Below are 5,000 nucleotides of genomic sequence, written 5' to 3'. Positions count from 1 at the left end.
CAAAGAGTTGAAATTCCACAAGGCAGTGACAAAAAGCTTACAGCACCTGGTATTCCCAGGCGGTCTCCCATCCAAGTACTAACCAGGCCCGACCCTGCTTAGCTTCCGAGATCGGACGAGATCAGGCGTACTCAGGCCGGTGTGGCCGTAAGCGAAAGGCAATCTCAAAAAGTGGATGAAATTGCATATACTGTAGCCATAATTTGTAGCACAGATTGTTGGATGAAATACAAACTAACCTTGCTTACTTATTTCAAAGCGAGGGCACATATTTCAGCCTTGTGGGAAAAAACGGACAAAGAGTTGAAATTCCACAAGGCAGTGACAAAAAGCTTACAGCACCTGGTATTCCCAGGCGGTCTCCCATCCAAGTACTAACCAGGCCCGACCCTGCTTAGCTTCCGAGATCGGACGAGATCAGGCGTACTCAGGCCGGTGTGGCCGTAAGCGAAAGGCAATCTCAAAAAGTGGATGAAATTGCATATACTGTAGCCATAATTTGTAGCACAGATTGTTGGATGAAATACAAACTAACCTTGCTTACTTATTTCAAAGCGAGGGCACATATTTCAGCCTTGTGGGAAAAAACGGACAAAGAGTTGAAATTCCACAAGGCAGTGACAAACAGCTTACAGCACCTGGTATTCCCAGGCGGTCTCCCATCCAAGTACTAACCAGGCCCGACCCTGCTTAGCTTCCGAGATCGGACGAGATCAGGCGTACTCAGGCCGGTGTGGCCGTAAGCGAAAGGCAATCTCAAAAAGTGGATGAAATTGCATATACTGTAGCCATAATTTGTAGCACAGATTGTTGGATGAAATACAAACTAACCTTGCTTACTTATTTCAAAGCGAGGGCACATATTTCAGCCTTGTGGGAAAAAACGGACAAAGAGTTGAAATTCCACAAGGCAGTGACAAAAAGCTTACAGCACCTGGTATTCCCAGGCGGTCTCCCATCCAAGTACTAACCAGGCCCGACCATGCTTAGCTTCCGAGATCGGACGAGATCAGGCGTACTCAGGCCGGTGTGGCCGTAAGCGAAAGGCAATCTCAAAAAGTGGATGAAATTGCATATACTGTAGCCATAATTTGTAGCACAGATTGTTGGATGAAATACAAACTAACCTTGCTTACTTATTTCAAAGCGAGGGCACATATTTCAGCCTTGTGGGAAAAAACGGACAAAGAGTTGAAATTCCACAAGGCAGTGACAAAAAGCTTACAGCACCTGGTATTCCCAGGCGGTCTCCCATCCAAGTACTAACCAGGCCCGACCCTGCTTAGCTTCCGAGATCGGACGAGATCAGGCGTACTCAGGCCGGTGTGGCCGTAAGCGAAAGGCAATCTCAAAAAGTGGATGAAATTGCATATACTGTAGCCATAATTTGTAGCACAGATTGTTGGATGAAATACAAACTAACCTTGCTTACTTATTTCAAAGCGAGGGCACATATTTCAGCCTTGTGGGAAAAAACGGACAAAGAGTTGAAATTCCACAAGGCAGTGACAAAAAGCTTACAGCACCTGGTATTCCCAGGCGGTCTCCCATCCAAGTACTAACCAGGCCCGACCCTGCTTAGCTTCCGAGATCGGACGAGATCAGGCGTACTCAGGCCGGTGTGGCCGTAAGCGAAAGGCAATCTCAAAAAGTGGATGAAATTGCATATACTGTAGCCATAATTTGTAGCACAGATTGTTGGATGAAATACAAACTAACCTTGCTTACTTATTTCAAAGCGAGGGCACATATTTCAGCCTTGTGGGAAAAAACGGACGAAGAGTTGAAATTCCACAAGGCAGTGACAAAAAGCTTACAGCACCTGGTATTCCCAGGCGGTCTCCCATCCAAGTACTAACCAGGCCCGACCCTGCTTAGCTTCCGAGATCGGACGAGATCAGGCGTACTCAGGCCGGTGTGGCCGTAAGCGAAAGGCAATCTCAAAAAGTGGATGAAATTGCATATACTGTAGCCATAATTTGTAGCACAGATTGTTGGATGAAATACAAACTAACCTTGCTTACTTATTTCAAAGCGAGGGCACATATTTCAGCCTTGTGGGAAAAAACGGACAAAGAGTTGAAATTCCACAAGGCAGTGACAAAAAGCTTACAGCACCTGGTATTCCCAGGCGGTCTCCCATCCAAGTACTAACCAGGCCCGACCCTGCTTAGCTTCCGAGATCGGACGAGATCAGGCGTACTCAGGCCGGTGTGGCCGTAAGCGAAAGGCAATCTCAAAAAGTGGATGAAATTGCATATACTGTAGCCATAATTTGTAGCACAGATTGTTGGATGAAATACAAACTAACCTTGCTTACTTATTTCAAAGCGAGGGCACATATTTCAGCCTTGTGGGAAAAAACGGACAAAGAGTTGAAATTCCACAAGGCAGTGACAAAAAGCTTACAGCACCTGGTATTCCCAGGCGGTCTCCCATCCAAGTACTAACCAGGCCCGACCCTGCTTAGCTTCCGAGATCGGACGAGATCAGGCGTACTCAGGCCGGTGTGGCCGTAAGCGAAAGACAATCTCAAAAAGTGGATGAAATTGCATATACTGTAGCCATAATTTGTAGCACAGATTGTTGGATGAAATACAAACTAACCTTGCTTACTTATTTCAAAGCGAGGGCACATATTTCAGCCTTGTGGGAAAAAACGGACAAAGAGTTGAAATTCCACAAGGCAGTGACAAAAAGCTTACAGCACCTGGTATTCCCAGGCGGTCTCCCATCCAAGTACTAACCAGGCACGACCCTGCTTAGCTTCCGAGATCGGACGAGATCAGGCGTACTCAGGCCGGTGTGGCCGTAAGCGAAAGGCAATCTCAAAAAGTGGATGAAATTGCATATACTGTAGCCATAATTTGTAGCACAGATTGTTGGATGAAATACAAACTAACCTTGCTTACTTATTTCAAAGCGAGGGCACATATTTCAGCCTTGTGGGAAAAAACGGACAAAGAGTTGAAATTCCACAAGGCAGTGACAAAAAGCTTACAGCACCTGGTATTCCCAGGCGGTCTCCCATCCAAGTACTAACCAGGCCCGACCCTGCTTAGCTTCCAAGATCGGACGAGATCAGGCGTACTCAGGCCGGTGTGGCCGTAAGCGAAAGGCAATCTCAAAAGGTGGATGAAATTGCATATACTGTAGCCATAATTTGTAGCACAGATTGTTGGATGAAATACAAACTAACCTTGCTTACTTATTTCAAAGCGAGGGCACATATTTCAGCCTTGTGGGAAAAAACGGACAAAGAGTTGAAATTCCACAAGGCAGTGACAAAAAGCTTACAGCACCTGGTATTCCCAGGCGGTCTCCCATCCAAGTACTAACCAGGCCCGACCCTGCTTAGCTTCCAAGATCGGACGAGATCAGGCGTACTCAGGCCGGTGTGGCCGTAAGCGAAAGGCAATCTCAAAAGGTGGATGAAATTGCATATACTGTAGCCATAATTTGTAGCACAGATTGTTGGATGAAATACAAACTAACCTTGCTTACTTATTTCAAAGCGAGGGCACATATTTCAGCCTTGTGTGAAAAAACGGACAAAGAGTTGAAATTCCACAAGGCAGTGACAAAAAGATTACAGCACCTGGTATTCCCAGGCGGTCTCCCATCCAAGTACTAACCAGGCCCGACCCTGCTTAGCTTCCGAGATCGGACGAGATCAGGCGTACTCAGGCCGGTGTGGCCGTAAACAAAAGGCAATCTCAAAAAGTGGATGAAATTGCATATACTGTAGCCATAATTTGTAGCACAGATTGTTGGATGAAATACAAACTAACCTTGCTTACTTATTTCAAAGCGAGGGCACATATTTCAGCCTTGTGGGAAAAAACGGACAAAGAGTTGAAATTCCACAAGGCAGTGACAAAAAGCTTACAGCACCTGGTATTCCCAGGCGGTCTCCCATCCAAGTACTAACCAGGCCCGACCCTGATTAGCTTCCGAGATCGGACGAGATCAGGCGTACTCAGGCCGGTGTGGCCGTAAGCGAAAGGCAATCTCAAAAAGTGGATGAAATTGCATATACTGTAGCCATAATTTGTAGCACAGATTGTTGGATGAAATACAAACTAACCTTGCTTACTTATTTCAAAGCGAGGGCACATATTTCAGCCTTGTGGGAAAAAACGGACAAAGAGTTGAAATTCCACAAGGCAGTGACAAAAAGCTTACAGCACCTGGTATTCCCAGGCGGTCTCCCATCCAAGTACTAACCAGGCCCGACCCTGCTTAGCTTCCGAGATCGGACGAGATCAGGCGTACTCAGGCCGGTGTGGCCGTAAGCGAAAGGCAATCTCAAAAAGTGGATGAAATTGCATATACTGTAGCCATAATTTGTAGCACAGATTGTTGGATGAAATACAAACTAACCTTGCTTACTTATTTCAAAGCGAGGGCACATATTTCAGCCTTGTGGGAAAAAACGGACAAAGAGTTGAAATTCCACAAGGCAGTGACAAAAAGCTTACAGCACCTGGTATTCCCAGGCGGTCTCCCATCCAAGTACTAACCAGGCCCGACCCTGCTTAGCTTCCGAGATCGGACGAGATCAGGCGTACTCAGGCCGGTGTGGCCGTAAGCAAAAGACAATCTCAAAAAGTGGATGAAATTGCATATACTGTAGCCATAATTTGTAGCACAGATTGTTGGATGAAATACAAACTAACCTTGCTTACTTATTTCAAAGCGAGGGCACATATTTCAGCCTTGTGGGAAAAAACGGACAAAGAGTTGAAATTCCACAAGGCAGTGACAAAAAGCTTACAGCACCTGGTATTCCCAGGCGGTCTCCCATCCAAGTACTAACCAGGCACGACCCTGCTTAGCTTCCGAGATCGGACGAGATCAGGCGTACTCAGGCCGGTGTGGCCGTAAGCGAAAGGCAATCTCAAAAAGTGGATGAAATTGCATATACTGTAGCCATAATTTGTAGCACAGATTGTTGGATGAAATACAAACTAACCTTGCTTACTTATTTCAAAGCGAGG

General features: G+C 46.1%; 17 non-coding genes across 17 annotated transcripts; all 17 read right to left on the bottom strand.

Annotated features, from left to right (window-relative positions):
• Positions 1 to 34: 34 nt before the first annotated feature.
• On the bottom strand, positions 35 to 153 carry LOC118954632. The gene has a single exon (XR_005044738.1). It is a non-coding gene; the product is annotated as a 5S ribosomal RNA (ribosomal RNA).
• A 177-nt stretch (positions 154 to 330) lies between these two features.
• Positions 331 to 449, bottom strand: LOC118954631. Its single transcript, XR_005044737.1, has one exon. It is a non-coding gene; the product is annotated as a 5S ribosomal RNA (ribosomal RNA).
• Positions 450 to 626: 177 nt separating this feature from the next.
• Positions 627 to 745, bottom strand: LOC118954629. Its single transcript, XR_005044735.1, has one exon. It is a non-coding gene; the product is annotated as a 5S ribosomal RNA (ribosomal RNA).
• A 177-nt stretch (positions 746 to 922) lies between these two features.
• LOC118954756 lies at positions 923 to 1,041 on the bottom strand. Its single transcript, XR_005044862.1, has one exon. It is a non-coding gene; the product is annotated as a 5S ribosomal RNA (ribosomal RNA).
• A 177-nt stretch (positions 1,042 to 1,218) lies between these two features.
• LOC118954628 lies at positions 1,219 to 1,337 on the bottom strand. Its single transcript, XR_005044734.1, has one exon. It is a non-coding gene; the product is annotated as a 5S ribosomal RNA (ribosomal RNA).
• Positions 1,338 to 1,514: 177 nt separating this feature from the next.
• Positions 1,515 to 1,633, bottom strand: LOC118954627. Its single transcript, XR_005044733.1, has one exon. It is a non-coding gene; the product is annotated as a 5S ribosomal RNA (ribosomal RNA).
• A 177-nt stretch (positions 1,634 to 1,810) lies between these two features.
• On the bottom strand, positions 1,811 to 1,929 carry LOC118954626. The gene has a single exon (XR_005044732.1). It is a non-coding gene; the product is annotated as a 5S ribosomal RNA (ribosomal RNA).
• Positions 1,930 to 2,106: 177 nt separating this feature from the next.
• On the bottom strand, positions 2,107 to 2,225 carry LOC118954625. The gene has a single exon (XR_005044731.1). It is a non-coding gene; the product is annotated as a 5S ribosomal RNA (ribosomal RNA).
• Positions 2,226 to 2,402: 177 nt separating this feature from the next.
• On the bottom strand, positions 2,403 to 2,521 carry LOC118954624. The gene has a single exon (XR_005044730.1). It is a non-coding gene; the product is annotated as a 5S ribosomal RNA (ribosomal RNA).
• A 177-nt stretch (positions 2,522 to 2,698) lies between these two features.
• Positions 2,699 to 2,817, bottom strand: LOC118954785. The gene has a single exon (XR_005044891.1). It is a non-coding gene; the product is annotated as a 5S ribosomal RNA (ribosomal RNA).
• A 177-nt stretch (positions 2,818 to 2,994) lies between these two features.
• On the bottom strand, positions 2,995 to 3,113 carry LOC118954748. The gene has a single exon (XR_005044854.1). It is a non-coding gene; the product is annotated as a 5S ribosomal RNA (ribosomal RNA).
• A 177-nt stretch (positions 3,114 to 3,290) lies between these two features.
• On the bottom strand, positions 3,291 to 3,409 carry LOC118954747. The gene has a single exon (XR_005044853.1). It is a non-coding gene; the product is annotated as a 5S ribosomal RNA (ribosomal RNA).
• A 177-nt stretch (positions 3,410 to 3,586) lies between these two features.
• On the bottom strand, positions 3,587 to 3,705 carry LOC118954729. The gene has a single exon (XR_005044835.1). It is a non-coding gene; the product is annotated as a 5S ribosomal RNA (ribosomal RNA).
• A 177-nt stretch (positions 3,706 to 3,882) lies between these two features.
• On the bottom strand, positions 3,883 to 4,001 carry LOC118954744. Its single transcript, XR_005044850.1, has one exon. It is a non-coding gene; the product is annotated as a 5S ribosomal RNA (ribosomal RNA).
• Positions 4,002 to 4,178: 177 nt separating this feature from the next.
• Positions 4,179 to 4,297, bottom strand: LOC118954623. The gene has a single exon (XR_005044729.1). It is a non-coding gene; the product is annotated as a 5S ribosomal RNA (ribosomal RNA).
• A 177-nt stretch (positions 4,298 to 4,474) lies between these two features.
• Positions 4,475 to 4,593, bottom strand: LOC118954622. Its single transcript, XR_005044728.1, has one exon. It is a non-coding gene; the product is annotated as a 5S ribosomal RNA (ribosomal RNA).
• Positions 4,594 to 4,770: 177 nt separating this feature from the next.
• On the bottom strand, positions 4,771 to 4,889 carry LOC118954784. Its single transcript, XR_005044890.1, has one exon. It is a non-coding gene; the product is annotated as a 5S ribosomal RNA (ribosomal RNA).
• Between the last annotated feature and the right edge of the window lie 111 nt (positions 4,890 to 5,000).

This window comes from Oncorhynchus mykiss, unplaced genomic scaffold (assembly GCF_013265735.2).
Source record: "Oncorhynchus mykiss isolate Arlee unplaced genomic scaffold, USDA_OmykA_1.1 un_scaffold_391, whole genome shotgun sequence".
Taxonomy (NCBI): domain Eukaryota; kingdom Metazoa; phylum Chordata; class Actinopteri; order Salmoniformes; family Salmonidae; genus Oncorhynchus; species Oncorhynchus mykiss.
This window is presented reverse-complemented; position numbering and strand designations above follow the sequence as displayed.